Here is a 10,622-nt window from a genome sequence, read left to right as displayed (position 1 = left end):
GGTGGGTCGCAGGCCCGCCTACCTTGCAGGAGTGATTGGAAGCTCTGTCCCGCCGGGGGCCACTGGGCCTTTTCTGTCGGTGGTCACAGTTCCGCCTACCTGGCAGGCACGGGGGGTGGGGGGCGGCTCTGCCACTCAGCAGGCCGCTGCTCCTCTTCTGCTGGTGGGTCGCAGGCCCGCCTACCTTGCAGGAGTGATTGGAAGCTCCGAGTCATGTGATTCTTAACAAAGACACCAAGAGCAAATCTTGGAGATAACACTGCCAATTTAATAAATGGTGACTGGAAAACTGATTATCTACATGTAGAAGAAGGAAGCTTGGGTACCCCAAGTACCCTCCAAAGTGGTTGGAGCTGAAAGGGACCTGGGGGGGGGGGTCACCCGAGTAGTCTCTGTTCGGGGTCAGCAAGCAGAGGGGACACCCACCGTGACTCCCTTTTCTGTTTGGTTTGGAATTGTTGGAATTTGGTCAGTATAGAAATTCTGTCCTGGCCATGTCTGTGGGAAACTGTGTGAATGAGACGGACAAAGGGATCCAACCCGAGGGTCGAAGCGAATGCAGAGTCATGATCCGCGGTTCCATGGCCCCTCATACAGTCTATGGCGGAATTTCACCAACCAACGTCCAGGTGAAAGCTCCAGGTCGGGGTTGATACCGACCCGCAAGGCTAAGAGGGCCCTAAGTCCCCGCGAGGGGAGCGGCCAGAGATGGACGAAGCAAGTCTTGTCCTAAGTGTGTTTTGTTCTAAGTGTGTGACACCGATGCAGGGTGGACCATGGGAGGCACACTAAGGAAACTGAGCCTTCTGAAATATGTGTTAGAGACCTTTAGGAAGGTTTTCCTGGTGACTGTGGGTGAGACTCACTCCACAAAGGTGGCATACTCTGTGAATTAGAGTGGCCCACCCAAGACGTGGGCTGGCCACCAGAAGGATCTTTAGATGAGTCATTGCTGAGGTCCTTTGATTGTTGTTGGAACTTTCTCTGAACCATTTCTCTTACATTGATTGCTGGCAAGAGATAGTACAGAAACAGTCCCCTTTGTTGAGAGCCTGTCTAGATGGACAGTCCAAACTGATGTTAGCCAGGAGCATGGTGGTCTCTAAGACCCAGCGGAAAGCAGCTAAACAGAAAACCTGACTAGGAAAGACAGGAAGGGAACAGTATTCCCCGTGAGCCAGAAGAGGACCCAGGACCTATGTGCCACTCTACGCAACTTTGCCAAGACCACTGGGACAGCAGACTGTTCCCTAGCCCCCTCATCCTCAGAGGCAACAAATGATGGCCCCCAATCCTGGCCATTCCTTCCTCTGTGATGTCCTCAGAGCCAAAGGCTTCGTAGGACCAAAGACTCTTCACCTCCCAAGAATAAGGTGGGAGATTTGTCCCTAGACCAGAGCCACAATTCAGATGAGAACTCTCCAGATGCCCCTGCAAGGGACTAAAGGACCTGCCCATGTTGTCCAGAAGGGAAACGCCTGAGGGAGACAAGGCCGTTTTGTGTGCCAGCCTTTCTCCACCCCAGAGCTCATAAGCTGGAAAAATCATGCTCCCTCCTACACGGAGAAACCCTGGGCCAGGACTGATCTGGTGCAGCCCATTATCCAGACCAGGGATGGGGCCCAACCAAGAAGAAGGTCTAAAGGTAAAGAGATGTCAAGAAGCCCTCATAGGAAGTCTAAAAGAATATTAAAAAATAATAAAACACACTGTTCCCAAGAGTTAGAAGGAATCGGAGCCAGCCCTGAGCCCTGGCCTAAGCCAAAGGTATCTGCAGACAAACAGAGCCCAGATAAGCCTCCTGCTGCTCCAGCATCTCCCTCTCGAACCCTTGATAGCCCTGAACTGGGCCCCACATCTGCCTAAGGCCCCTCTCCCCTATGAACCTGGCAGCAATGATCAAAAGAGATGTACCCAACTGACTCAGAGCTAAGTGTCCAGGCCACCGCCGCTGCCACCCCTCTCCCTGCCCAGAGGTGCCCAAGGGAGGAGGGGCATCATACAAACATTGCAGCCATGGTGCAGGTTTGTCAGTGAGAAAATGCACAGGCGCAAGCAACAGATGATCAGTGCAGCCTTTGTGGGACAGGCTCAGAGAGCCATTTGCCAAAAATTACAATCCTAGAGGACTTTTCTGAAAAGTGTGACAGTGAGCTGATTAAGGTGGGCACCACAGTTTTCATCAGTCGAGACCCAGAGACTCAAAGACAGGCAGACCAGAAAGATAAAGAGGAGGATGGATCTCCTTACAAACCCAGAGGTCACTCAAAGGGGGGTCTCACTAGAACAAAGCCAATGGTCCAAATGTTTATAAGGAAAAAAAGTGTGGCCAGACAAAAGGGGAAGCCTCCAGTGGCCCCGGCAGACAAGCACCCACTGCCATGCTCAAAAGCTGAGACTTGAACAGAGAAGGAAGGAATGCTTTCCCCAAGCCTTTGGCCCCCAGGATCCATTTGTTTTGCCCCTCCTTTCAGTTGGTTCCCACTTGCTTGGAAGTCGATGATTGGTGAATATGACAGGAGTCCGATAGACACACACAATTGCATCTGATGCTCGAGACCCAGCGCCGGAGGGCTCAGCTGCTGCAAGCCCCAAATGAACCCGGAATATGTTCATGTTAACAGCCAGTAGTGGGCCATAGGGTGCTCATTCCAAAAGGACATGTCACCTGGCTCCAAGCCACATGCTGTGAACCACCAGCAGGAAGGGCCACAGAGCCCCATGCACCCAGGCATACTGAACAAAAACACAAGCGGGGCAGCTCCTATATACAATTAGAGCAGCTCCCACCTGGCAAGAGGAGAAAACCACACAGTCAAAGAGCAACACCTAGGTGGGCACAATGTGGCTGCCATGCTGGGACCTGCACGGGACCACACTGCTGTCCTCCAACCTTGGCAGATGGCCCCCGGCGAGATTGACATAGGTGCCTTTTACACAAGTGATATCCCAGGTCATCAGTCTCTGCTAAGATTTACATTAGATTTAAGAGTTGGAGAATCCCAGCAGCCAAGATCCTGCACAGGGAGATAACAAAAAAATTCCTGCATATTAAAGCACCAGAGGCTCTATGTACACCTCCCTTCCCTAAATGACAGTTCCTCCCAGGGGCTGGAGTACACCATCTTTGCGACAGCACTGGACTCTAACTTAGAAGTCTACATCTATCAAGAAAAAGTCAAATACCTTGGTTACCACCTGATTTAACAACAGAACAGAACAACCAATGAGCCTTAAAAGAAACAGGAGATCTGCTCAATTCCAGTCCCTTCAACCTGCCATCAGACTAGAGAATTCTTGGGGGCTACTAGGTTCGGCCATATATGGATCTCTAACTTTTCAGTCATGGCAAAACCCCTCTATGAAGCCACAAAGTGGGGAGAAGGAGATCCTCTGATGTTGGGGCCAACTAAGCAAAAGGCCTTTGAGGACATTAAACAAGCACTCACCAGTGCACCTGGATTAGGGCTCCCTGATCTCATGAAGCCTTTCTTTCTGTATGTCCATGATCTGTCTGGAGTGGCTGTGGGAGCTTCGACTCAGATGCTGAGGACATGGCACCGTCCAGTGGCCTATTTGTCCAAACAGCTGGACTCTGTAGCCCAGGGCTGGCCACCTTGTTTATGGGCCCTTGTGGCCACAGCTCTTCTGGTGTTGGAAGATGATAAACTGGCCATAGGACAAGAACTGGTTGTTAGAGTTCCTCATTCAATTTTGACACTGTTAGAATAAAAAGGACACTATTGGTTGACTAACGAAGGAATGGTCAAATATCAGGGCATGTTATGTGAAAACCCACATATTCATGTTGAGGTCGTCAGAACTCTAAACCCAGCAACTTTGCTGCCCATTGGACCTGGAAAACCTGATCACTAAGGTGTTGAGGTCATGGATGAAGTGTTCTCCAGCAGACCAGATCTGGCAGACCAGCCCTCGGGGATGCTGATGCAGATTACTTCACAGATGGAAGCAGTTTTATAAAAGATGGGGTATGTTTTGCTGGATATGCAGTGGTCACTCTGGACTTTACTGTCGAGGCAAAACCTCTGCCTCAGGGAACTTCAGCACAAAAAGTAAAACTTATTGATTTGATTCGAGCACCTCAGTTGACAGCAGGACTCTGTGTGGATATTTACATAGACTCAAAATTTGCGTTTGCTACCCCTTGATGTTCATAAGGCCTTATGTAGCCTAATTAACTCAGGAGGAAAAAAAAGGGGGGGCATGATGTACAGGCAAGAAATTCTTAAACTTTTGGATGCGCTATGGGCTCCCATGAAGGTTGTGATTATATATTGCCAAGGTCATCAAAAGGGAAACACTGTGGTTTCTCAGGGCAACCGGAGAGCTGACAGAGAGGCCAGGTTAGCTGTCTGCAAGAAACAGGAAGAAAATCCAGTCCCAGGTTTAAATGCTGCCCTTCTGCCTGGCCGACTAGCTAACAGAAAGGGAGCCAACATACTCCCAACATGAAAGTAAGTGATTTAAGACTGAAAAACGACATTTTCTCCCAGGTGGATGGTGGAGATTTTCTGATGGCCACATAGCCATCCCAGAGATTCCAACCCCAGCCTTTATCAAACAGTTTTGCAGGAAAACATGTTGGACATACAGCACTTGAGACAGTTCCGAGTCGACATTTCTATGTCCCCCGGCTCACAAGCAACACCTGGATGATCTGCAAACAATGTGAGGTTTGTGCTCACAACAGTTCTTGTCAGTGCCCAGAGCTCCCACCAGGAATCCAAACTATAGGAGGAACACCTTTTGAAGACTTGGAAGTAAACTTCACTGAACTTCCACGCTCACGGGGCTATAAGTAACTTTTGGTTTTTGTGTACTCCCACTCTGACTAGGTGGAAGCCTTTCCCATCCACACTGAAAAGGCTAGGGAGATACTAGGATGCTTCTCTGGGAAATAATTCCCAGATTTGGTGTCCCAATAATTATTGGCTCAGACAATGGGCCAGCTTTTGGGCACAGGTGATATGATTACTGACCAAGAGTGTAAATATCAGATGAAAGTTACATACTGCCTATAGGCTGCAGAGTTCTAATAAAGTTCAAAGGATGAACAGGACTTTAAGGCTCAATTAGGTAAGCTGTGTCAGGAGACTCATTTACATTGTGATGAACTTCTCCCTCTTACACTGTTGAGGATTAGATCCACTCCTACTCTGAGGAGTGGATTCTTTTCTTTTGAGATAATATATGGGAGGACCCCCCCTCTTATTAGGAGACTACAGGGAGACTTAAGAGAGACAGGAAAATTAACCCTGAGATGACAGCTTCAGGTCTTAGGTTCTCAACCAATGGGTTAGAGAAAGAGAGCCAGTAAGTTTGACCCAGTGCACACTCCTTCAAGCCTGGAGATGGAGTCTGGGTCAAAGAATGAAATATTCAACCCCTGAACTTGTTTGGAAGGGCCCTTTCCCTGTTATTTTATCCCCCCCAGCTGCAGTCAAGTTTGCAGAGACAGGTCCCTGGATTCACTACACCAGACTCATGCCTGCAGCTGCGGACTGGGAGTGCTCTCCAGATGCTGCTACACCATTGAAGCTGACCATCCTGAAGAAAAAGGAGCACCGGAGAAGCTTGAGGATCAGAAGGACAACAGCCCTGCTCCAGTCACTCCTGAAGCTGACTAGTCTATGCACGGCAAAAGCTTGAGGAGACTACAGCCCTGTTTCAGCCACACAGGAGGGACTAGCTGATCAATGCCCTGTGAAAGATAAACTTCCCACCAGGACTAATGGACTCTTTCAACCTCTGAGATAGTTCTTATACTGTAATGCATTGCCACCCCTTGCTTCTAGATATATACACAGTTCTCTGTTTGGTTTTTGCTACTGGTTTGATAACAGTAACTCCTTCTGATTGGACTCTGGGTAACAAAATTTCACTTATACTTTTTGTCTTGCTTATATAAGTTTTCTAGGATTTGTTTGGTGTTTTAGTTTGGCTTTGTTAATTTATGCTGTTTAACCTATGCTAACCAAAACATTACTCTATTATTTAGTTTGGTTTCCTTTGATAACCTTAAGGGAGTCTGTCCTACTCCTATTCCAACCATGGAGATCATGTGAACCATGTGTCAAGACAATCCACTATAACTAAGAGGTGGTAAAACATATATTTAGGACCTGTCCCACCAGAGGAATGCTACAGATGGATGACTGGAAAGGAAAAAGAGGTCCATTGGAAAGAAACTTGATTTAGGAGGTCACCGATCTTGGGGTGAAGGTAACTGGCCACCCCAGAGGATTATTGCCACTTATGGTCTTGCTACCTGGAAACAAAATGGCAGTTGGTGCTATAGAACTCCTATTTACATGTTAAACAGAATTATTCACTTACAAGCTGTACTAGAAATTATTATTAATCAGACTGCCACAGCCTTTGACTTCCTAGCCATACAACAGACCAGATGCGAGTGGCTAACTATCAGAACCACTTGGCATTAGATTACTTACTGGCTGAGGAAAGAATATATGTGGAGAGTTCAACAGCTCAGATTGTTGCATCCAAAAGGATGACAATAGATAAACAGTTAAGAATATAGCCAACAACACAAGAGAACTAGCACATGTGTTAGTTCATACCTAGAAGGGCATTAAAGTTTGGATCCCAAACATGCTTTGAGAAGATGGTTTTCAACTCTTGGTAGATTTAAAAGCTTAATTGGTGTAGTGGGAATTCTGCTGTTAACCTGTTTATTGCTCCCATGTTTGGCTCCACTGTGCATTAAACTATCGGGTCCACTATAGAAGCTTCTGTTGAAAGTATGACAACAACTAAGATTTTGGCAATATATAAGGCTTTAAGCCAAGATAATGGTAGTGATGCTCTTAAATTTAAAGGATTAAATTATGGGGAGCATCATTAAAGGGGGGAATTGAAGTGGCACCCCCTTTCTCCACAGAAAAGCCTGCTTCACCATGGCTGATTTTAGGACTGTCAGCAAAAGAGTCTCTGCAAAATGTCCGGATTTTTAGCCCCAGTCTCCTCCTGACCAATGGGAGAAGCATGCCCCGATCAAGATGAACCAAGAGAGGTAAAGGTCAACTGGCTGACCACATACAGCCCTCTCTCCTGGGAGGACAATCAGATGTGCCAGGGGGAACAGTCAAAGTAGGATCTCGTTTAATGACGAAGTACACACAGCTTATGTAAAACTGCACAGGAGCCAATCAGAATAAAGGTCAGAGGGGTGGAGCAAGTTCACGTGTACACCCATCTCATAGTCTGTAAGGAAAGGCACGAGCTGTCCACGAGAGCAGAAGAGTCCTGGACCTATCCTGAGGTGGTATGCCTCCTCCATCACCACCCACAGCACCGCCTCCTGGCTGATCCCCAGGAGACATCCCAGTCACAGGTGTGGCCTCAAGACCAGGAAGCAGGCAGCCACACCCTACATCTCCCCCTTTTCGTTTTATTAGCAGGTGTTTGCCTTACTCGAGAGTGTGCCTGTCTTAGGTTGTCCCCCTCTGGGGATCTTACCCGTCATTGACTACCACTCTAGCTCTTTGGGCAATCCTACCTGCAGGGCCTGCAGGCCCAATGGGAAGCCTTAAGGAAGAGAGATGGCTCTGCTCCTGGCTTACATCTGCACATCCCAGTAGGGGCGGTGGCCAACCTCATAGGGTTCACAGTCAGTATCTTGTAAGACGGCGTATTGCTGCCCGACCACCATCAGTTGAACAGTTCTGGCTCGATCCTTGAGAAACTGGAGGAGCCCAATAGAAACAGCACTCCTCCTGTAGGAACAGACCTAGTCCTCCTTCTCGGGAGGTAAGCAGGTTTGGAGGACTACCACAGCCAAGGAATTGAGATTGGAGGTAGTGCTGACAACATGGTGCACTGAGGCTAGCAAGTCCAGTTCCCATCCCCGTGGCCACAACAAATGCCACAAGGGAGACAACGAGGAGTCCGGCCACAACCAGGCAAAGTGTCCAGAATGGTCCTTCATTCTTACAATTAAAGAATCATACCTCAACAGAAAACCCCACATACCCCATCGACAACAGGTCCAGCCATAGAACATCAAAGATACAAACAAATCTCCAACCTGTTTTTCTTTTACGCCTAAAATTACCATACAACTTTAGAACACCAGATTGATACATTGATGTTTTTATATTAACTAAATTTAGCTTTTAAAGAATTAACATAGCACAATTCTCTAAAATAACAGTTCTTGTTTAACCAGCTGTTTATTAATTTCTTTAAGATTACTTGCTCTAGAAACAAGAAACAAAACTTAATAAAACACAATGTTATGGGTAAACTAATGTTTTAAGGAATCTTTGTCCTTTTAACATATGACTGATATGTTAAACAGATGAAAGTAAAGACATCTTTACTTTCATCTGTTTACCCAATTTAAATTGAACTGTTTAAATCACGTGAATAAAAGATATTTGGATCCATTTTTTTTTAATTTTTCATGAGCGCTCCTCATATATCTGCCAATCTTCATACCATGTGCATGACATATGGATATATGCACACACAGACATACAACACATAACACAAGTGTGCACACATAACACAAGGCCTTGTAGCTTTTTTCATGTGAAATCTCCATTGCAATGTTTAAAAACTCCAGTTTTTAATAGAACTGATCAGAAAAACATTAACCTAGGTCTGTAAGATCAAAATCATGAGCTCAAAAAATACAGAATCTAAGAAAAAGCAAGGGTCCTAGAAAAAATGACCAGCCGGTAATTAGAAAGCACCATACAATTTACTTTTTGGTTTAGTCTAGTTTGAGTTCAGGTAAAAGAAAGACACCTTTCCCCCCTCCTTTTTTTTTTTTGATCCCCAGATCAGTCTTCTACTGAGCTCACAGGCTTCTTCCATTTGCATTTCAACTTAAGTCCTGGCTCAGGTGTGGAAGGAGCAGAGAAAACTGCTATTCTGAGCAGAAGCCTCATGCCCAAGGCATTTTAACCTTAAGTCATAATTCCCAGGTTTGGATGTTGAAAATTATGATACAAGTTTAAGATACAATTCACAAAATTTCATATCTTTACATCTTGTTTTGCCAAAGAAAAAAAAATTTCCTACACTCGAAAAAACTTGCTCACATAAAACTGAAAATAGGATCTTACTTGATAATATAAAAGCTACTATTGAAGAAATCCCTTCAGGATCATTAAGCCATTCCTTTGTTCTGAAGTTCCTAAAGTAGTATTAACTTACATTACATCACCTGAAAAATTCCAAAAGAGAACCACACACTACCATGTATATCCAAAATTAAACTTTAAAAATTTCCAAGACAGTTGTTATTCAATGTCATTTCAATAAGCCAGACCAACATCCCAATCCAACACTTTCCTTTCCTAAATCCTACACACTGAGGGGAACAGGTTACTATCCTTGCCCAAATTAATAATGCACTGGTACACCTAATGAAATCTTCCCAGGCTACCTAATTCAAAAATTGATGAAAAAACTGAATGATTGGGAGTTACCCGCCAACTTGGAAGTACAGTTCTTTAGTTTCCCATCCTAAGTATTTAAGTTCTCTGGCATGAATTATCTGAAATCATATACTAGACAATTATATAAACCTAACTTTTAACTGCAAGATTGTGCAAAGTTTCAAAAACCCATTCAGATACCAGATTGTTACAATAAAACATCATCCTGTAGACTCACATTCAGCCAAGGTCATTCCCAAGAAACAAACTATAATATCAACACATTACTGCATTCAATGCCCCCCTATTTCCCCCTTTTTAACTAGACAGAGATGGAGTATTCCTTACAGTGCAGGGAAGGAAGGAGGAAGTTCCCCAAAGCAAAAGGGCTTCAGCAGCTGCTGGGAGTCCCTCAGTCCCTCCTCCCACTTACAGGATTAGTTCCGCTGGTTTTGTCCCACCCCAGGCACCAGGCACACTCCATATCTCCCAACTTTTCAGTAGTAGGTTTCCCCAAGAAAGTGGAGCGGGGGCTCCTGGGATGTCAAAATTTGTAAAAAAAGAAAAAGGGGCGCAGGGTGAGCCTCGAGACGGCCCGCTTGGCTCCCGGCTTGGCTCCCTCTCACACACTTCTCCCTCCTCCTTCCCCTCAGCCATACAGGGGAGCAGGAGAAGCATCAACCGGGGAGTGTGAGATCGCCCCATCTTTCTGGGGATACCCTTACCTCGGTACTCGCTTGGCTTGGCTCGTTGACACTTTCTTCGTGTCCCTGTTCGGCGTCCCTGTTCCGGGCGCCAGATGTTGGGGTTTTTAGCCCGTCTCCTCCTGACCAGTGGGAGAAGCGGGAAAAGCACGCCCCAACCAAGATGAACCAAGAGAGGAAAGGTCAGGTCGACTGGCAGACCACACCCAGCCCTCCCTCCTGGGAGGACAATCAGATGTGCCAGGGAGAACAATCAAAGCAGGATCTCCTTTAATGAGGAAGTACACACAGCTTATATACTGCACAGGAGCCAATCAGGATAAAGGTCAGAGGGGTGGAGCAAGTTCACGTGTACACCCACCTTATAGTCTTTAAGGGAAGGCACAAGCTGTCCACGAGGGTGGAAGGGTCCTAGACCTATCCTGAGGTGGTCTGCCTCCTCCATCACTGCCCAGAGCACTGCCTCCTGGCTGATCCCCAGGAGCTGTCC

The 10,622-nt window shown here is 46.4% G+C and overlaps 1 protein-coding gene across 1 annotated transcript in view; it reads right to left on the bottom strand.

The window, feature by feature from the left end:
• Positions 1 to 10,400, bottom strand: part of LOC107151585 (sulfotransferase 2A1-like) — a 25,284-nt gene extending 14,884 nt beyond the window's left edge. The window contains exon 1 of the mRNA XM_048791230.1: positions 10,154 to 10,400. The gene's annotated coding sequence lies outside the window, so the exon portion shown is untranslated. The remainder of the gene's footprint in view (positions 1 to 10,153) is intronic.
• Between the last annotated feature and the right edge of the window lie 222 nt (positions 10,401 to 10,622).

This window comes from Marmota marmota, unplaced genomic scaffold (genome assembly GCF_001458135.2).
Source record: "Marmota marmota marmota unplaced genomic scaffold, marMar, whole genome shotgun sequence".
In the NCBI taxonomy this organism is placed as follows: domain Eukaryota; kingdom Metazoa; phylum Chordata; class Mammalia; order Rodentia; family Sciuridae; genus Marmota; species Marmota marmota.
Note: the sequence above shows the minus strand (reverse complement) of the source record. Positions and strands in the feature narration are given on the sequence as shown.